Raw genomic sequence first — 24097 nt, forward strand, 5'->3', positions numbered from 1 at the left:
TGTATTCTTACAAGTAGTAATCTTCTCGAAGGTTCTCAATACTAATTGTTGAACCTAGTTCTGATTTCAACAAATTTATTATCTTAGATTTAGTAAGCAAAAACAACTCGATGGGAAACGTTTTCTGATATATATATGTTTCCCTTATACTAAAATGTAAGTATGGAATTAGTTATTTAATTACCAAGTTATATAAGTTAAATAAGTTTCTTTGGCGGAGCCGAGACGGGTATGCTAGTAAAATATAATATTATTGTATCATTTGTGAGTTATTTCCGATCGATATTTAATTCAGCTTGTCACTGTCCTCATATCAACAATTCTACAATCTTTTAAATAAAATTTAAAATCTATATAGTTTATACATTCAAAAATTTTTAAACACTTATGACTCACCCATTCAGTTTTCAAAATTCCATTTACGTAGTACATTAGATAAAATTTAAATTCTCATGTTCCCATAACTTATTAAAAATCCTATTAAAATTTTTTTTAACTTAAATATTTAGAATTGAAAACAAATATTCCTAATATTTATTATATTTAAAAAAAATATGTCGTTTCTCAGTATCTCATAGAGTCGCGAGTCATAGACCCCAACAAATGAAATTGTTTAAATTATACACCAGGACAGTTTTCCCATTGCATTGATCCGTATTAACTACAACGAAAAAATAGTTATTGAATGAATATTGAAGAAAATTGATCGTATAAAAATTTAAAAATATAATAAAAATGATAATTAAATTTTATAATTATAATAATAATAATATTAATTGTTAAAATAAATATGTCGTGTACCTATGTTATTTATTATAACCTGTATTTAAATTAAAAAGTAAAAAATAAACTATATGAAACTTATTATATATCATGTTGTTTATATTATTACTTATTAGTAACATACTAACATAGGTAAACTTTTATTTGCAAAAAAAAGGTGAATTAATTATACCATTGGTTATAAATACTAATATTTTTTTCTGACTGATTTTATAATGTTGACGGAACACTTATTCAAAGTCCACGGGACACCGGTTAAGAACCACTGTTCGTAGTGTATATACGTACGGTTTCGAAACCGCCATAATATAGTACAAATATAAAACAAAAATGTAATCAATATGATAAACTAACGATTACCTAACGCGGTTAACAATCGTTATTGACGTTTGGAATGTAACGACGCACGTGTGTGATATGCAGTCGTAATAATCGTTACGATTATTATTTTATTGGTCACACATAAGTACATTAGAAAAACGGTGTCGATGTACACTTTAAGCCGTTTGGATTGCCATGACGCTACACAGTAGCTATCGCATCGTGACGGACCATACAGCGGCTATTGATTAACACGTGGACCACGACTCGGACCCAATAGTGATGACTACGTTAGCAACGACGTATTGATGACAATGATGGTACGGGCTGAGTTACTTGGAATAAAAATGTCAGCAGTGTCGACTCAGCCGCTGTTTCCGGGTGTACGGTGGTGACGGTGCAGGTACGTGACATCGACGGCGACCGGATACGGACAGTATTACCGACAGACAACAGGACGATTGTTACACAGTTTTAGAACCTGTGCGGTTGCTGTCTGCAGACTATAGAGTCCTGTCCGCAGTAATTTACACGTACATTCGCCGTCGTCGAAAATTATATACATCAGCTGTTCGCTGTGCCCGAACGTTAAGGTTAAAAAAGCACGTAGAATTAATCGTTCCCGTGGCAATTTTCAGCCAAGTAGTAATATATATATATATATATAGATATCGACGTGACCAGTGGCTGTATGATTTGAACAAAATCTAATCGGTGTTGCACAATATGTCAGTGTTCTGTGGCGCTGTAATATTATACATTACATAATGTAAATATAAATTATAATGTAATTTTTGGATTCTCCTATGACAAGATAATATAATATTTTAATAAAATTACAATTTATTGCTCCCAAAATAAAAAAATAAGCATAAAAGGTATACGTGTATTTAAATCACAAGTTCATTTTGCATAGACCCTGCAAGAATGCATTTAAAATAGTGGTCCAAGTACTTTAGACTATTTTATAAGTCTATGATTTTAATGGTATATCATTATATAGTGTTTTAATTATACACTCGATAATTCCATTATAATATGAAGGGACCGAGAATTACGAACTTACAACTTGCAATCTTGATAATAGTATAATTTGCATGTTATATATTATTTTAATTTTTTAGTAGAAGGAGTGATGTACAAATCTTAAATTGAGATTGAGAACGACACAATTCTATATTCGTAAAGAATATAGAATTGCAAACACTCTGTCAACTATAGCCTGATCTTAATGTAGGAGCACAACACAATGTTATTTGAATTTGATAATGTACGTTGGATGGTAGCTACTAGCTACTGACTGTATACAATAATACCTCAAAGTATTTATAGAAAAACAAATGTATTATTTATTCAAAAATGTATAGGATTTTATTTTGTTTATGCTGTATATCGAAACAACTAAATCAAAAGTCAAAACAACCAAAATTATTTAGAATCGTGTTGAACTGTATCCAAACAAGCGTACACCAATATGGTAACAAACTAATAAATAACATTTACATATAAATATTAAATAATATATTAACTAATAAGAGTAATTTAAAAAAAAAAATGCTCCGTCACTTTTATTTATATTTATCTATTTAAAACACAAAATCCAATCATAACAATCATAATAAAACTGAAATTATATTAATTATACAACGAGTTCAATCAATGCTAATTTATCATGCACACTTATTGGCTGTATCGAAGTGAAGTTACGAAAATTATTATAAAATCTAGTCAAATCTCACAAAAGTAGTTAAGACATAATTTAAGTACGATGAAAAATGGACTTTAGTGTAGAAAAATGTTACCGACGGTGAAAAGAGAGAGAGAAAATGTTGCGTTGTTGAGAGACGTACAACGATGAATGTATGTATGCAGATCCACGACCACCATCACCGAGATAAATCAAATATAGGTTAATATAAGGCGGCAAAACCAGTACCGCCAAGTCAGTTTAAAATGTTTAAATGTCGTTATTACATTTATACTTATATGGTTTGCATTCGTATGTTACTTGCTGATCACAAATTATATACAAGACATTTGCAAAAGTGTTCCTGTAATATTTATACTCTAATAGTTGTTGACTTGTTGTGTACGTATTTTTTGAAGATTATGAATATAATAGCTCTTACTTGTCAGGATGCTACCTACATACCGACTTTTTTTGAGATAACTGACTACTAATAAGTATATATAGTGCCATTAATGATTTGACAATTTAATACAATATTTTATTATCTATATTATAATTGATATAGTAGTATTATATTTGGTCACCATAATAATAAGCATTATACTCGTAATATTATTATTGTTGTGCTACACGGGCTAAACGTTTTAGTAATCTTATTGTATTTATTTATTAATAATTTTCATTGTATAGCAATGTAATAAAAAAGTACTAAATTTTCATGTACAATATAGGTATTTATTATTATTAAAAGAATATCAACAATAAGTGCTTTAAGACACAATAATCAGACTAGATACATCTCAATTTTTATGGAAATAAAAAATAATAAATACTAGATAATAAATTTATCTTATAAGAAACATCGAGGAATCATAGATATGATTTTGGGTATAAACCATATAACGTATAAATTTTTTGCCACCAATAGATTTTAAATTAATGTTTAGATCACTGGCAAGAATGATGTATATTTAGTCACTGTAGTAACAAAATTCAATACATATAAAATAGCATGACACTTATACACAAAACCAATTACGTGTAATTGATTAAGAAAAATAGTTTTTGTATTCATCCAAAAAATATATCTAAGTAAAGTAAAAAAAAAATGTTTACTATTTTATTTAAAAAAAACACTCAATCCTTATCCTTAATTTTCTATACTTTCTAAATCTGAAAACAACAAGTTTACAAAATTCAATTGAACTGTGATGTGTGTATTTGTGACAGCATAACAATTGTTCATACTTACCTAATGTTAATTCATGATTCACGTATTTATGACAAAATACTGTTGGACTTTCCCAATCTTCTTCTAAAAATAAAAATAACAGTTTATTAATTTAGATTTAATACAGTGATATTGATTAAAAGTACATACTATTTTATACGTATAGAATAAATTTTATATTATTTTTCCGATATATGTAATATAAATTATAACACCAATAACTTATAAGACATTCCAATGGTTTTCGCATTCCTTATAAAGCTTCTTACTGGATCTGTAAACATAGTTACATAGTTAAAAAAAGTCATAAATAAATATTTAAAGTAACTGCTTTCATTGTAAATATTTTATTGATCAAAAAATAATATTACAATTACAAATAATGATGGTTATAGAAGATTGAAGTTAATAACTTAACACCAAAATAGTTTTGATCTAAAATTAATTAAGTAATATAATATAAATAAAATAAATAAATATCAATTTACGATGAATTAGTTCTTCGTTTACTGATACAAAACTATAGTATTATACTAGTAGCATTGTAAAAATTGGACTTTAGTCAAAATATGCTACCAAAAGTACGGTTGACCGATCTGGAATACTTTAATCTGGCCACTTTATATACCAAAGATTTAACTATGTTGATAATGAATACAAGTCCAAAAATCTAAATACTAATAAAAAACACTTGCGCCCATTGTCTATTAACAAATTTACACATTTATTCGAGAGTAATAATATGATATATTTTTATTGTATGGCTAGTAAAAAATTATGTTATTTGTTTAATTAAATCATCAATAAATGAATTTTTTTTGGCAGTAAGAAAATATTTTTCAAGGAAATTAGTGAATACTAATCAAAATTCTAAATTAAAATGTATATAAAAAGTTGTGCCTATGAATTATTAATATTTGTATACCGATATAATCTTCGCTTCACAATATTCATGACAACATATTGAAAAAAAAAAGTATAAATAATAATTTATATATTATACTTAGGTACTTAATTTACATTCCAACAATATTTTCCCAATTTGCTTTATCCTAAAGTCTGAGGACAATGATCTAAAAAATGTAAAATGTATAAAAAAAGTATATAATAATTATTTAAAGCTCAGTTAAAAATTTTTTTAATTCATTATAATTAACACTAGTCACTAACTGTGTACCTACTTGTAAAATTATCATTAAAAAATAAAAGCAATCATTTAAATTAGTTATTACATTTTAACTTTAATTAAAAAAAAAAAATAATTATCAATATAATTAATTTGCAAAGGCGAATTCGGTTTTAAATCTTATATAGTCAATAAAACCTTTGCGACGACCGGTTTTAAGTATTCTTTACATATTAGAATATTACATATAAATATAGAATTGATACCAAATCTAATTCATTACTATTAAATAAACTTTCTTCACAACATCTAATATTTTTAATAATAATTAAAAACATAATTATTTTAGATGTTAAAAGCAAGGTAATTAAAATAAAATTTCTTATAAAATCAATAAGTAAACAAACCGAACTATTTTAAGTACCTAACCTAACTCTAGCATCTTAATATTCATTTTATCTAATCAAATTGAACACTTATATTTATTATTATAATTACACTCATTATATTTATATGTATTTATATATGTTCCATCCCTCACAGCCTCTCAGTTCTGACTGGTTTCGCTGTGCCACCGCGAGTCTCGCCGACATATGTTGTTAATGTGTTATGCTCAAGCTTTGCTAACCATTTTCGGTTGTAGTAGCCGTAATCTTACTTGCTGAAAGCGTCTGTGACTTATAACCACGGGAACTTATTCGTACTGACTACGCACCCACTTTCCTCAACTCGTGATAGTAATATGTGCTGTTTCACGTGTTTTTGGGGCCATTTCCCCTCGGAAATCCAACAGCCATTAGCTATCTACAGTTCTACATCAAATCTATTTCTGTTTCTGCCCAAGGTCAAGCCATGAGCCTGAGCTCCGCGTTAAAGATAAGTCATCTTTGTTGATCAATTACCACTCGTTATATCGTTATGTATTGTCGTTTTCGGTCGTTACCACTCTATTACATAATGTTATACTTTATACTACCTTTTTTCTTGTTCGGCTGATTAGCGTTGTTATATTATTAGGGATAGAGGAATTGCACTTTTTACCTAAATAAAACGGTGGAGTTGTATTAGGGTAAAAATATGTATAATGATGGAATTGCAATTGGGTTAAAAGCAATTGTCCAAAAAAATAATGTTAATTTAAACTTTGTAAAACACTATTATTTTGCCTTCCGCTTAAAATAAAATCATTAGCATACTAATTTTCTATAATATAATGTACATTACAATTTTATATTATTTAATAAAATTATAAGAAACTGTGTTATGACATAATATTATATAGAACTGCACTGTATTTTGAACTCAAGTGTAGTTAAATCTTTACTTTTTTTTAAAAATGATTCTAGTTCTGGGATTGGTAAATTGGGTTCCAAATGACCTTATCTCGGTAAAATGGGCCCGGGAAAAAATATATAAACTAAAGTATCTGTGTATACTCAAATCAATGTGTCCTGGTAAAAAATGTTAACAATATTAGTATGCTGAATAATAATATAAAGTATGTCGAATTGTACAATATGTGGTATAAATAATAATAATCAAAAAATTGTTAATATTTAAGTAAAAACTTAAATGATACAAATTTAACAAATTTTAAACAAATAATTATATAACGAGAAATAATTGGTGTCCGGGCGGTGTACCATTATAATATGCAATATTACGTAATATTGTAAATTGTAACAGAATTATTAACAAATATTAAAGTTTTAAGTTTTTAACATTTTAGACTTATTTGCACCAATGGTTTACTGGGACCCAACTTACCTAGTACCTTTTTATATCCGGGTCTCAACTTACCGCTTTCAAAATGGACAAAAATTATTGCGGACCCATTTTTGTACCCATAATATTGATATAAGATAATTACTAACCTAACCTTTTAAGTATATTATCATATTATTGTACATTTTTATTATCATTTAGTTTTGAATAATCTTCATAATTCATTAATCAATACATTGTATCACGACTACATATTATTATTTTGATTAAACTGTCGGGATTGTTAATCTATCCCGCTATTCTCGATACATTTTTTTTATTTCGGTATACTGTTTATAATATTTTCTATACTCCATATTCACCTTCCATTCCGTGTCTCATAAAAACTATATGAATTACAGTCAACTTTCACCGCACAGCTAGTTCCAGTACTGTTCCAAGACAAGTAACCACTAGCCACAATCGATCGGCCCTGTGCGGACAATATTCCATAGTGACAAAATATTACGCCATCGACACATCGGGTTGCCCCTCACACAAATCTGTTATATCGATATTTATAGATAAAATTAAAATAAATTAAATATATTGTTATTATGTTATTGTTATTAATTTGTTTTTAATTAATTATAATGTGTTCGAAGAATAAATTTAAAAATGTTAAGACACGTACACGCATCATTTATTGCATGTTTTATAAGCACCTGGTACCAAACCCGGTGTAGAAAATCTGTCCGAACCGTCACTGACCTATAATTCAGTTATACGGTAAATTTAAACAAACACTGTCGCGGGAGGAACGGGATCCAGACACGGTAAACGGTATACATCGACGAGACAGGTCATCGAGCTAAAAACAAATTCAGAACTGGACAGAGGCGCATAGAACAGCGCAATCGTAGTCGCTGCTATTCTAATCGCTGTCTGTATTACGGATGGTCTGGTATTTCCGGCGCAAATATATTTGGTTTCCGCTCTGAAGCCGGCTTGTCGACTACGAAGAAGCTGACAGATCTTTACCGTTGAGCTTGGACGACAAAGGAACGCGACGCAGCCGTTACGATGAGAACAGTGAAGATGTTTCCTCGGAAATGGTCGTGGCTGCAGTTGTCGCAGTGCTCGAACTCGTTGAGCTTGAAATGAGTTTGTTCATGAATACTTGCGACAGTTTCCGTTGAAGCTCACATTGTATATATGTCATCCATCCACGTGATCACCGCCGTCTGTCCTCGATCGACATAGTCGTCACTCGTCAGTAGACGATTCGACAGTAAGCGCTTGAGCTCATCGCCGTACCACCCGTCGTTCCTGTCCAATACGAGGAGCATAGACTAGATAACGAAAATTTCGTATATTATAGTACATATTAATTGTAGAATATAATAATCACAATAGTTTTAATAAAACTGTCATGAAAATATTTTATATAGGGTTGATTTTAGATTTTTTTAAGATTATTTATTCAAGTACCCGGTAAGATTTTTTTTTTAATTTTTAATATATTCAATGTTTAACCTACTGTTGTCAACTTAAATTGGGCACTGTATCCAATGCCCGGACCACGTTTAACTTATTCCAGATTTGCTTTTGATAATTGGCGAAGTACCCAGTGACCTGGAACTGTGCACAATGCTCGATTTCTTACTTTTCACTTAACACAAATACGTAAATAATTGCGGCGTTTTTTTCTTATATGTTCAAACAATTGCATATTATACCTTATATTACACTCAATACATTTTAAGTTTAAGACTTACCTCATGTAATCTAATTATTTACTTTACCTCTTTTTATTATTGACATCTGTAAACTAAATAAATCACGTGCAAAATGAATTATATATCTTATTTATTGAACATGATAATTAATTATTAATTAACTACTTGGATATTATTTAAATTTTAAGTTTAAAAATATTTTCTTAGAGCTTCACTTAAAACCCAAACCCTTAACGTTTAAATATTTTATGCTAAATTGTTATCATAAAATAATAAATTCATTTTAAATGTTCATAATAATTATATATCTGCAGACGTACGTGCAACATTATTATTAATTTTTTCTAGATAGGCTTTTTTTTTATAAAGAGTTAGGTATGTCAAATCGTTCATTTTCTCTAAATCACTAAATAAAAGTTCAAATATCTAAAATTTACATTTAGTTCAATTAAAAATATTTACTTTAATTAAAAATATTATTTAGTAGATACCTACTGTAATTATTTCAAAAATAATATTCATAGTCTCATGGATAATTGATATTCATTTGTTTTGGAATATTAGACCGGCAAAATTACAAACTATTAATATTACACACGAATATACGATTCATTATAATAACCATCATGTTCAATATTTAAACATTAAAAATGAAAAAAAAAATATTGTAACGTTTTGTAACCTTTCAAACCTTGGCTTACAACTATCAAATAAGCTGCGGGGAAATTCTTGTAAGGTCACAACGATTAATTTAGAACCCGTCTATCAATCACTATTCAACATTATCATTTCACAGGTGTAGTGTATGTTATCACATCAACGATTGTTTTAAGAAGTATAGAAAAATAATATAGACTAGTGTTGGTATCATATTAGATTAAATAATTTATTACTATAAAAGTATTGTTATTAATGATTATTAATTAATACATGTAATATGCAAAAGTATACTTGTTCGTAGATCTTATTCCAAAAAGCAGGAACCGACTTAGCCAGTAGTGAAAAACACATCACCAATTTAAATAGGAACCAATTTTAGTTACCTTTACTAAAATACCTTTTTTAAATGGATAGGAGGTACTAATTTAGCCAAAAGGGAATAAATTCAACTACAGCATTATAATTTGTGATTTCCGTTTAATCTTGTCCTCGATAAAAAAAAAAAAATGAAAAAATTATAACTATTACTTAGTCATTTCATTATTGCAAAGAAACCAACCACCCGACGTAATTTTATTAGCTACCATTATATATTATTAATTCTTTACACCTAAGTCAATTTAGTTAGTTTTAACAAAGTATTATTAACAATTATATGTTATTATATTGAAATAAGCCAATATTGTGTAATTAATAAGTCGTATTATTGAACATCAGATAGGTTTATCAAACAAATTCTGTAAAGGGTTAAAAATAAGATAACTTAATAAGAATAACCACGTATAAACTATAAGCTTAACTTATAGTCATTATGGTAAGTATAATTTATTAATTCAATATTAAGCGGATAAGTAATTATTAATTTATTAATTATATAATTACGTATTTATGTACTATTTAGGTGTTTATATATACAATGTTGTTCGTATATTAGTACGTTTATTTTAATTTTTTTCAGTGTTTGTAGAAAAAAATTGAATTTTAAGTGATTATATGTATAGAAAAAAAATATTAAGTATAAGGACAGGAATAAAACGATTATTTTTTTCAATTTTTATTTTAGAAAATATTCTGCTCCAGAAATTTGGAATATGAAATAAAAATGATCTTTTTATTCAAAAAAGTTAAAAATAATAAAAAAATAATTTTTATTGATAAAATATGTGTTTATCTTTAAAAGGAATTACTCATGACGATTTTGATTAATTTAATTTTTGATTAAAACGCGTATGTTAAAATATACATTGTACACATATTATATACGAGTAGTATGACTGTTCAATGATTTCAACTAATCAATTAGTTTTATTAAACTGTTTCAACAACCGAATACTGTACTCTTGATAAAAATCTTTCATTAATCGAAATTTTCAATTGTTAACAATCAATTATATATTACCACAATCTAATAACGAAAAACCCTAGTGTTAGTATCATTTAGTATGCATAAGACGCAGAGGCACTACGGAGTTTGGCGATAAATCACCAACGCACGTTCTCCGGCACCCCGTCGTGTGACGAGTTCACGATTGCCGAACGACACCAATAGTAGTTATGGCTATTGTTATTGATTTACGGCGAAAGCTCGACAACTAATCGTTACGGAACAATACGACCGACTGGTTATGGTGGTCACGAAACGTCATAAACAACAGTACTGCAGTAGCCTCCGAAAGCTGCCGGGCGCCCGCCAAACCGTCATAGTGATTAACCGTATCGACGACCGAACTTGCGACACCCGTGACACCCGTCTGTCCGCTAGTGGTGGGAAAACGTACTTGGGCAAACATACCGAACACCACCGTCCGTGCTCTGTCTCGTGTCCTATATAACACTGAGAATACCAAAGTTTATTAACTTAACAAATTTTAACTTTTGTAGTACTGTTGTAGTCAGTAAGTTTAATATTTTAATATATTATACGCGTTCGTACGTCGGATATTCCCAAGGAGTGTAGAATAATAAATATCTATACTTAATATATAAAACGATAGCGTTTGGTTGTATGTTCGGGATAAACTCCGAAACTATTCAATCTTCGTGCAGTTTTATTTAAATTTTTTAAAGAGGACATCACACTGAAGGTTTTAGGCATAAATTTAGTCCAATAAAGTAAATAAATAATTAGTTATTATTAACTAAAAAAAACATAAAAATTGTATACCTAAATGTATTATTATGACGGTCTGCGGGTTTCCAGCTACCTGAAACCTGACCTTTTTCTTCTGTATGTGTTTTATCAGCCAGTAGATATGAATAATTGTTCCGAGACTTAAAATACTTTCTGTACCATGTTACGATTTCAACAATTTTATTATCTTAGGTTTAGTAAGCAAAAACCATTCGATGGGAAAAGTTTTCTGATATATATGTTTCCCTTATACTAAAATGTAAGTATGGAATTAGTTATTTAATTATCAAGTTATATAAGTTATATAAGTTTCATGGGCGGAGCCGAGACTGGTATGCTAGTATAATATAATATTATTATATCATTTGGGAGCTATTTTCGATCGATTGATTGGCAACGTAAATGTAACATCACGACAACACCAATGTTTTTACGTCGTTGTTTGTTTATTTAGCAAAGTATTTTAATTTCGAAAAATTACCGACGATTTTTAATTAATTAAAATAATATGGAATGACGTAGATGATTATGTGATTACTGATTATTTTTGGTTTCATCTTTTCATTTAAAATAAATTGTACAAACATCAAATGTAATATAAAATTCACATTTACGGAGATCTATCAATTCACCATATTATAATATTATTTTTAAATCAACCACACATCACATATAATTCGTTTTTTGCTTTGGGACACCAGTGGGCAGAGTTTTTATACTATTAATGTCTTGTATAGTATTATATAAGTATTAAATATTAATACTAATAATGTATATCGTGAGTGAAGTATTTAACTAAACAACATGTTTGTAGACGTCTACGCTTATATACCCGATTCGTATAATAATAAAATTATGAAAATAAGTAAAAATGGTTTTGCGGACAAATAAACTTTATAAATGTTTTTGATAAAACTTATTTCTCAGAAATAAACTTAATTTTTATTTTACAATAATAATGTTAATACAGTCATCAGTAATATTAAACAAATTATATTTATCCATACACAAACGTATATACTAATGATAGCATATAACAGAACACTTATTTTATTAATTAAAAACACAGAAAACGTTTAATTTTGTACACAATATTGTGGATTTGTACGATAATGAAATTCACTGCCAGCGACAAGTCGATCTTACAAATTAATAGTAAAGAATTTTGAGGACGTTCGGCGGTATCTAGTCAAAGATTCAGTTCAATTGATCGTACTGGCAGAGAGCTCGGCCATTGACATTAACCTAATATTCAACGGGTTTTTGACGAACAGTATCCATGAAAGATTTGCCTAGTACATGAATCATCACCGCAAACTTCGAAGAGTGGTAAGTAATCTAGATTTTTTGTTTATACTACGGCCATACAAGGGACAGTGGGACCATATGTTTATATAAAAAAACCACCTAAGTACGGTAAAAACCACTTTTTTGAAAAATAATGGTTAGCAAGTTTTCGTGGTGAAGGATTTATTTTTCGACTCTGAAACTTTACACGCATCGTCGGACGGGTCGCTAAAACGGTTTACGCTCAAAAAAAAAAGAAATATTCCAGATTTTTTTTTATATTACGGCCGCCCACAGCCCCTGTTCATTTATTGACGTTTTTCACCTAAAAATCTAATTTTACATATTTTTAAGGCGGAAGCGTACACGCGATGACTCTAAAAACTTGGAAACTGTTCAAGGGACGGCCGGACCTTCCTCCTATATCAGAAAATTGCCGAAAATCCAAATTTAAACCACCTAAGTACGGTAAAAACCACTTTTTTGAAAAATAATGTTTCGTAAGTTTTTGTGGTGAAGGATTTATTTTTCGACTCTGAAACTTTACACGCATTGTCAGATGAGTCCCTAAAACGGTTTACGCTCAAAAAAACACCAAATTGTTGATATTTTTTTTTTATTCTACGGCCGCCCCAGCCCCTATTCATTTATTGACGTTTTTTACCTAAAAATCTAATTTTACGTATTTTTAAGGTGGAAGCGTACACGCGATGACTCTAAAAACTTGGAAACTGTACAAGGGACCGCCGCACCTTCCTCCTATATCAGAAAATTGCCGAAAATTTGGATTTAAACCACCTAAGTACGGTAAAAACCACTTTTTTGAAAAATAATGTTTTGTAAGTTTTCGTGGTGAAGGATTTATTTTTTGACTCTAAAACTTAATACTCATTGTCAGACAGGTCCCTAAAACGGTTTACGCGCAAAAAAACGCCAAATAGTCGATATTTTTTTTTTATATTACGGCCCCCCACGATTTCTGTTCATTTATTGACGTTTTTCACCAAAAAATCTAATTTTACGTATTTTTAAGGCGGAAGCGTACACGCGATGACTCTAAAAACGGAAAACCTGTACAACAGACCGTCGGACCTTACTCCTATAACAGAAAATTGCAGAAAATCCAAATTTAAACCACCTAAGTACGGTAAAAACCACTTTTTTGAAAAATAATGTTTTGTAAGTTTTCGTGGTGAAGGATTTATTTTTTGACTCTGAAACTTTACACGCATTGTCAGACGGGTCCCTAAAACGGTTTACGCGCAAAAAAACACAAAATTGTCGATATTTTTTTTTTATTCTACGGCCGCCCACGGCCCTTATTCATTTATTGACGTTTTTTACCTAAAAATCTTATTTTACGTATTTTTAAGGCGGAAGCGTACACGCGATGACTCTAAAAACTTGGAAACTGTACAAGGGACCGCCGGACCTTCCTCCTATATCAGAAAATTGCCGAAAATCCAAATTTAAACCACCTAAGTACGGTAAAAACCACTTTTTTGAAAAATAATGTTTTGTAAGTTTTCGTGGTGAAGGATTTATTTTTCGACTCTAAAACTTTACACGCATTGTCAGACGGGTCCCTAAAACGGTTTACGCACAAAAAAACACCAAATTGTCGATATTTTTTTTTTATTCTACGGCCTCCCACGGCCCTTGTTCTTTTTTTGACGTTTTTCACCTAAAAATCTAATTTTACATATTTTTCAGACGGAAGCGTACACGCGATGACTCTAAAAACTTGAAACCTGTACAAGGGACCGTCGGACCTTCCTCTTATATCAGAAAATTGCCGAAAATCCAAATTTAAACCACCTAAGTACGGTAAAACCACTTTTTTGAAAAATAATGTTTCGTAAGTTTTCGTGGTGAAGGATTTATTTTTCGACTCTGAAACTTTACACGCATTGTCAGACGGGTCCCTAAAACGGTTTACGCGCAAAAAAACACCAAATTGTTGATATTTTTTTTTTATTCTACGGCCGCCCACGGCCCCTATTCATTTATTGATGTTTTTTACCTAAAAATCTAATTTTACGTATTTTTAAGGCGGAAGCGTACACGAGATGACTCTAAAAACTTGGAAACTGTACAAGGGACCGTCGGACCTTCCTCCTATATCAGAAAATTGCCGAAAATCCAAATTTAAACCACCTAAGTACGGTAAAACCACGTTTTTGAAAAATAATGTTTCGTAAGTTTTCGTGGTGAAGGATTTATTTTTCGACTCTGAAACTTTACACGCATTGTCAGACGGGTCCCTAAAACGGTTTACGCGCAAAAAAACACCAAATTGTCGATATTTTTTTTTATTCTACGGCCGCCCACGGCCCCTGTTCATTTATTGACGTTTTTCACCTAAAAATCTAATTTTACGTAATTTTAAGGCGGAAGCGTACACGCGATGACTCTAAAATCTTGGAAACTGTACAAGGGACCGCCGCACCTTCCTCCTATATCAGAAAATTGCCGAAAATCCAAATTTAAACCACCTAAGTACGGTAAAAACCACTTTTTTGAAAAATAATGTTTTGTAAGTTTTCGTGGTGAAGGATTTATTTTTCGACTCTGAAACTTTACACGCATTGTCAGACGGGTCCCTAAAACGGTTTACGCACAAAAAAACACCAAATTGTCGATATTTTTTTTTTATTCTACGGCCGCCCACGGCCCCTATTCATTTATTGATGTTTTTTACCTAAAAATCTAATTTTACGTATTTTTAAGGCGGAAGCGTACACGAGATGACTCTAAAAACTTGGAAACTGTACAAGGGACCGTCGGACCTTCCTCCTATATCAGAAAATTGCTGAAAATTTGGATTTAAACCACCTAAGTACGGTAAAAACCACTTTTTTGAAAAATAATGTTTTGTAAGTTTTCGTGGTGAAGGATTTATTTTTTGACTCTAAAACTTAATACTCATTGTCAGACAGGTCCCTAAAACGGTTTACGCGCAAAAAAACGCCAAATAGTCGATATTTTTTTTTATATTACGGCCCCCCACGATTTCTGTTCATTTATTGACGTTTTTCACCAAAAAATCTAATTTTACGTATTTTTAAGGCGGAAGCGTACACGCGATGACTCTAAAAACGGAAAACCTGTACAACAGACCGTCGGACCTTACTCCTATAACAGAAAATTGCAGAAAATCCAAATTTAAACCACCTAAGTACGGTAAAAACCACTTTTTTGAAAAATAATGTTTTGTAAGTTTTCGTGGTGAAGGATTTATTTTTTGACTCTGAAACTTTACACGCATTGTCAGACGGGTCCCTAAAACGGTTTACGCGCAAAAAAACACAAAATTGTCGATATTTTTTTTTTATTCTACGGCCGCCCACGGCCCTTATTCATTTATTGACGTTTTTTACCTAAAAATCTTATTTTACGTATTTTTAAGGCGGAAGCGTACACGCGATGACTCTAAAAACTTGGAAACTGTACAAGGGACCGCCGGACCTTCCTCCTATATCAGAAAATTGCCGAAAATCCAAATTTAAACCACCTAAGTACGGTAAAAACCACTTTTTTGAAAAATAATGTTTTGTAAGTTTTCGTGGTGAAGGATTTATTTTTTGACTCTGAAACTTTACACGCATTGTCAGACGGGTCCCTAAAACGGTTTACGCGCAAAAAAACACAAAATTGTCGATATTTTTTTTTTATTCTACGGCCGCCCACGGCCTTTATTCATTTATTGACGTTTTTTACCTAAAAATCTTATTTTACGTATTTTTAAGGCGGAAGCGTACACGCGATGACTCTAAAAACTTGGAAACTGTACAAGGGACCGCCGGACCTTCCTCCTATATCAGAAAATTGCCGAAAATCCAAATTTAAACCACCTAAGTACGGTAAAAACCACTTTTTTGAAAAATAATGTTTTGTAAGTTTTCGTGGTGAAGGATTTATTTTTCGACTCTGAAGCTTTACACGCATTGTCAGACGGGTCCCTAAAACGGTTTACGCGCAAAAAAACACCAAATTGTCGATATTTTTTTTTATTCTACGGCCTCCCACGGCCCTTGTTCTTTTTTTGACGTTTTTCACCTAAAAATCTAATTTTACATATTTTTCAGACGGAAGCGTACACGCGATGACTCTAAAAACTTGAAACCTGTACAAGGGACCGTCGGACCTTCCTCTTATATCAGAAAATTGCCGAAAATCCAAATTTAAACCACCTAAGTACGGTAAAACCACTTTTTTGAAAAATAATGTTTCGTAAGTTTTCGTGGTGAAGGATTTATTTTTCGACTCTGAAACTTTACACGCATTGTCAGACGGGTCCCTAAAACGGTTTACGCTCAAAAAAACACCAAATTGTTGATATTTTTTTTTTATTCTACGGCCGCCCACGGCCCCTATTCATTTATTGATGTTTTTTACCTAAAAATCTAATTTTACGTATTTTTAAGGCGGAAGCGTACACGAGATGACTCTAAAAACTTGGAAACTGTACAAGGGACCGTCGGACCTTCCTCCTATATCAGAAAATTGCCGAAAATCCAAATTTAAACCACCTAAGTACGGTAAAACCACTTTTTTGAAAAATAATGTTTCGTAAGTTTTCGTGGTGAAGGATTTATTTTTCGACTCTGAAACTTTACACGCATTGTCAGACGGGTCCCTAAAACGGTTTACGCGCAAAAAAACACCAAATTGTCGATATTTTTTTTTATTCTACGGCCGCCCACGGCCCCTGTTCATTTATTGACGTTTTTCACCTAAAAATCTAATTTTACGTAATTTTAAGGCGGAAGCGTACACGCGATGACTCTAAAATCTTGGAAACTGTACAAGGGACCGCCGCACCTTCCTCCTATATCAGTAAATTGCCGAAAATCCAAATTTAAACCACCTAAGTACGGTAAAAACCACTTTTTTGAAAAATAATGTTTTGTAAGTTTTCGTGGTGAAGGATTTATTTTTCGACTCTGAAACTTTACACGCATTGTCAGACGGGTCCCTAAAACGGTTTACGCTCAAAAAAACACCAAATTGTCGATATTTTTTTTTATTCTACGGCCGCCCACGGCCCCTATTCATTTATTGATGTTTTTTACCTAAAAATCTAATTTTACGTATTTTTAAGGCGGAAGCGTACACGAGATGACTCTAATAACTTGGAAACTGTACAAGGGACCGTCGGACCTTCCTCCTATATCAGAAAATTGCTGAAAATTTGGATTTAAACCACCTAAGTACGGTAAAAACCACTTTTTTGAAAAATAATGTTTTGTAAGTTTTCGTGGTGAAGGATTTATTTTTTGACTCTAAAACTTAATACTCATTGTCAGACAGGTCCCTAAAACGGTTTACGCGCAAAAAAAACGCCAAATAGTCGATATTTTTTTTTTATATTACGGCCCCCCACGATTTCTGTTCATTTATTGACGTTTTTCACCAAAAAATCTAATTTTACGTATTTTTAAGGCGGAAGCGTACACGCGATGACTCTAAAAACGGAAAACCTGTACAACAGACCGTCGGACCTTACTCCTATAACAGAAAATTGCAGAAAATCCAAATTTAAACCACCTAAGTACGGTAAAAACCACTTTTTTGAAAAATAATGTTTTGTAAGTTTTCGTGGTGAAGGATTTATTTTTGACTCTGAAACTTTACACGCATTGTCAGACGGGTCCCTAAAACGGTTTACGCGCAAAAAAACACAAAATTGTCGATATTTTTTTTTTATTCTACGGCCGCCCACGGCCCTTATTCATTTATTGACGTTTTTTACCTAAAAATCTTATTTTACGTATTTTTAAGGCGGAAGCGTACACGCGATGACTCTAAAAACTTGGAAACTGTACAAGGGACCGCCGGACCTTCCTCCTATATCAGAAAATTGCCGAAAATCCAAATTTAAACCACCTAAGTACGGTAAAAACCACTTTTTTGAAAAATAATGTTTTGTAAGTTTTCGTGGTGAAGGATTTATTTTTCGACTCTAAAACTTTACACGCATTGTCAGACGGGTCCCTAAAACGGTTTACGCACAAAAAAACACCAAATTGTCGATATTTTTTTTTTATTCTACGGCCTCCCACGGCCCTTGTTCTTTTTTTGACGTTTTTCACCTAAAAATCTAATTTTACATATTTTTCAGACGGAAGCGTACACGCGATGACTCTAAAAACTTGAAACCTGTACAAGGGACCGCCGCACCTTCCTCCTATATCAGTAAATTGCCGAAAATCCAAATTTAAACCACCTAAGTACGGTAAAAACCACTTTTTTGAAAAATAATGTTTTGTAAGTTTTCGTGGTGAAGGATTTATTTTTCGACTCTGAAACTTTACACGCATTGTCAGACGGGTCCCTAAAACGGTTTACGCTCAAAAAAACACCAAATTGTTGATATTTTTTTTTTATTCTACGGCCGCCCACGGCCCCTATTCATTTATTGATGTTTTTTACCTAAAAATCTAATTTTACGTATTTTTAAGGCGGAAGCGTACACGAGATGACTCTAATAACTTGGAAACTGTACAAGGGACCGTCGGACCTTCCTCCTATATCAGAAAATTGCTGAAAATTTGGATTTAAACCACCTAAGTACGGTAAAAACCACTTTTTTGAAAAATAATGTTTTGTAAGTTTTCGTGGTGAAGGATTTATTTTTTGACTCTAAAACTTAATACTCATTGTCAGACAGGTCCCTAAAACGGTTTACGCGCAAAAAAACGCCAAATAGTCGATATTTTTTTTTATATTACGGCCCCCCACGATTTCTGTTCATTTATTGACGTTTTTCACCAAAAAATCTAATTTTACGTATTTTTAAGGCGGAAGCGTACACGCGATGACTCTAAAAACGGAAAACCTGTACAACAGACCGTCGGACCTTACTCCTATAACAGAAAATTGCAGAAATCCAAATTTAAACCACCTAAGTACGGTAAAAACCACTTTTTTGAAAATAATGTTTTGTAAGTTTTCGTGGTGAAGGATTTATTTTTGACTCTGAAACTTTACACGCATTGTCAGACGGGTCCCTAAAACGGTTTACGCGCAAAAAATCACCAAATTGTCGATATTTTTTTTTTATTCTACGGCCGCCCACGGCCCCTGTTCATTTATTGACGTTTTTCACCAAAAAATCTAATTTTACGTATTTTTAAGGCGGAAGCGTACACGCGATGACTCTAAAAACGGAAAACCTGTACAACAGACCGTCGGACCTTACTCCTATAACAGAAAATTGCAGAAAATCCAAATTTAAACCACCTAAGTACGGTAAAAACCACTTTTTTGAAAAATAATGTTTTGTAAGTTTTCGTGGTGAAGGATTTATTTTTTGACTCTGAAACTTTACACGCATTGTCAGACGGGTCCCTAAAACGGTTTACGCGCAAAAAAACACAAAATTGTCGATATTTTTTTTTTATTCTACGGCCTCCCACGGCCCTTGTTCTTTTTTTGACGTTTTTCACCTAAAAATCTAATTTTACATATTTTTCAGACGGAAGCGTACACGCGATGACTCTAAAAACTTGAAACCTGTACAAGGGACCGTCGGACCTTCCTCTTATATCAGAAAATTGCCGAAAATCCAAATTTACACCACCTAAGTACGGTAAAACCACTTTTTTGAAAAATAATGTTTTGTAAGTTTTCGTGGTGAAGGATTTATTTTTTGACTCTAAAACTTAATACTCATTGTCAGACAGGACCCTAAAACGGTTTACGCGCAAAAAAACGCCAAATAGTCGATATTTTTTTTTTATATTACGGCCCCCCACGATTTCTGTTCATTTATTGACGTTTTTCACCAAAAAATCTAATTTTACGTATTTTTAAGGCGGAAGCGTACACGCGATGACTCTAAAAACTTGAAACCTGTACAAGGGACCGTCGGACCTTCCTCTTATATCAGAAAATTGCCGAAAATCCAAATTTACACCACCTAAGTACGGTAAAACCACTTTTTTGAAAAATAATGTTTCGTAAGTTTTCGTGGTGAAGGATTTATTTTTCGACTCTGAAACTTTACACGCATTGTCAGACGGGTCCCTAAAACGGTTTACGCTCAAAAAAACACCAAATTGTCGATATTTTTTTTTATTCTACGGCCGCCCACGGCCCCTGTTCATTTATTGACGTTTTTCACCTAAAAATCTAATTTTACGTAATTTTAAGGCGGAAGCGTACACGCGATGACTCTAAAATCTTGGAAACTGTACAAGGGACCGCCGCACCTTCCTCCTATATCAGAAAATTGCCGAAAATCCAAATTTAAACCACCTAAGTACGGTAAAAACCACTTTTTTGAAAAATAATGTTTTGTAAGTTTTCGTGGTGAAGGATTTATTTTTCGACTCTGAAACTTTACAGGCATTGTCAGACGGGTCCCTAAAACGGTTTACGCACAAAAAAACACCAAATTGTCGATATTTTTTTTTATTCTACGGCCGCCCACGGCCCCTATTCATTTATTGATGTTTTTACCTAAAAATCTAATTTTACGTATTTTTAAGGCGGAAGCGTACACGAGATGACTCTAAAAACTTGGAAACTGTACAAGGGACCGTCGGACCTTCCTCCTATATCAGAAAATTGCTGAAAATTTGGATTTAAACCACCTAAGTACGGTAAAAACCACTTTTTTGAAAAATAATGTTTGTAAGTTTTCGTGGTGAAGGATTTATTTTTTGACTCTAAAACTTAATACTCATTGTCAGACAGGTCCCTAAAACGGTTTACGCGCAAAAAAACGCCAAATAGTCGATATTTTTTTTTTATATTACGGCCCCCCACGATTTCTGTTCATTTATTGACGTTTTTCACCAAAAATCTAATTTTACGTATTTTTAAGGCGGAAGCGTACACGCGATGACTCTAAAAACGGAAAACCTGTACAACAGACCGTCGGACCTTACTCCTATAACAGAAAATTGCAGAAAATCCAAATTTAAACCACCTAAGTACGGTAAAAACCACTTTTTTGAAAAATAATGTTTTGTAAGTTTTCGTGGTGAAGGATTTATTTTTTGACTCTGAAACTTTACACGCATTGTCAGACGGGTCCCTAAAACGGTTTACGCGCAAAAAAACACCAAATTGTCGATATTTTTTTTTTATTCTACGGCCGCCCACGGCCCCTGTTCATTTATTGACGTTTTTCACCAAAAAATCTAATTTTACGTATTTTTAAGGCGGAAGCGTACACGCGATGACTCTAAAAACGGAAAACCTGTACAACAGACCGTCGGACCTTACTCCTATAACAGAAAATTGCAGAAATCCAAATTTAAACCACCTAAGTACGGTAAAAACCACTTTTTTGAAAATAATGTTTTGTAAGTTTTCGTGGTGAAGGATTTATTTTTGACTCTGAAACTTTACACGCATTGTCAGACGGGTCCCTAAAACGGTTTACGCGCAAAAAAACACAAAATTGTCGATATTTTTTTTTATTCTACGGCCTCCCACGGCCCTTGTTCTTTTTTTGACGTTTTTCACCTAAAAATCTAATTTTACATATTTTCAGACGGAAGCGTACACGCGATGACTCTAAAAACTTGAAACCTGTACAAGGGACCGTCGGACCTTCCTCTTATATCAGAAAATTGCCGAAAATCCAAATTTACACCACCTAAGTACGGTAAAACCACTTTTTTGAAAAATAATGTTTTGTAAGTTTTCGTGGTGAAGGATTTATTTTTTGACTCTAAAACTTAATACTCATTGTCAGACAGGACCCTAAAACGGTTTACGCGCAAAAAAACGCCAAATAGTCGATATTTTTTTTTATATTACGGCCCCCCACGATTTCTGTTCATTTATTGACGTTTTTTCACCAAAAAATCTAATTTTACGTATTTTTAAGGCGGAAGCGTACACGCGATGACTCTAAAAACTTGAAACCTGTACAAGGGACCGTCGGACCTTCCTCTTATATCAGAAAATTGCCGAAAATCCAAATTTACACCACCTAAGTACGGTAAAACCACTTTTTTGAAAAATAATGTTTCGTAAGTTTTCGTGGTGAAGGATTTATTTTTCGACTCTGAAACTTTACACGCATTGTCAGACGGGTCCCTAAAACGGTTTACGCTCAAAAAAACACCAAATTGTCGATATTTTTTTTTATTCTACGGCCGCCCACGGCCCCTGTTCATTTATTGACGTTTTTCACCTAAAAATCTAATTTTACGTAATTTTAAGGCGGAAGCGTACACGCGATGACTCTAAAATCTTGGAAACTGTACAAGGGACCGCCGCACCTTCCTCCTATATCAGAAAATTGCCGAAAATCCAAATTTAAACCACCTAAGTACGGTTAAAAACCACTTTTTTGAAAATAATGTTTTGTAAGTTTTCGTGGTGAAGGATTTATTTTTCGACTCTGAAACTTTACAGGCATTGTCAGACGGGTCCCTAAAACGGTTTACGCACAAAAAAACACCAAATTGTCGATATTTTTTTTTTATTCTACGGCCGCCCACGGCCCTATTCATTTATTGATGTTTTTTACCTAAAAATCTAATTTTACGTATTTTTAAGGCGGAAGCGTACACGAGATGACTCTAAAAACTTGGAAACTGTACAAGGGACCGTCGGACCTTCCTTCTATATCAGAAAATTGCTGAAAATTTGGATTTAAACCACCTAAGTACGGTAAAAACCACTTTTTTGAAAAATAATGTTTTGTAAGTTTTCGTGGTGAAGGATTTATTTTTTGACTCTAAAACTTAATACTCATTGTCAGACAGGTCCCTAAAACGGTTTACGCGCAAAAAAAACGCCAAATAGTCGATATTTTTTTTTTATATTACGGCCCCCCCACGATTTCTGTTCATTTATTGACGTTTTTCACCAAAAAATCTAATTTTACGTATTTTTAAGGCGGAAGCGTACACGCGATGACTCTAAAAACGGAAAACCTGTACAACAGACCGTCGGACCTTACTCCTATAACAGAAAATTGCAGAAAATCCAAATTTAAACCACCTAAGTACGGTAAAAACCACTTTTTTGAAAAATAATGTTTTGTAAGTTTTCGTGGTGAAGGATTATTTTTGACTCTGAAACTTTACAACGCATTGTCCGACGGGTCCCTAAAACGGTTTACCGCGCAAAAAAAACACAAAATTGTCGATATTTTTTTTTATTCTACGGCCCGCCCCACGGCCCTTATTCATTATTGACGTTTTTTACCTAAAAATCGTATTTTACGTATTTTTTAAGGCGGAAGCGTACACGAGATGACTCTAAAAACTTGGAAACTGTACAAGGGACCGCTCGGACCTTCCTCCTATATCAGAAAATTGCCGAAAATCCAAATTTAAACCACCTAAGTACGGTAAAACCACTTTTTGAAAAATAATGTTTTGTAAGTTTTCGTGGTGAAGGATTTATTTTTCGACTCTAAAACTTTACACGCATTGTCAGACGGGTCCCTAAA

Source organism: Rhopalosiphum maidis, chromosome 4 (genome assembly GCF_003676215.2).
Source record: "Rhopalosiphum maidis isolate BTI-1 chromosome 4, ASM367621v3, whole genome shotgun sequence".
Lineage (NCBI taxonomy): Eukaryota > Metazoa > Arthropoda > Insecta > Hemiptera > Aphididae > Rhopalosiphum > Rhopalosiphum maidis.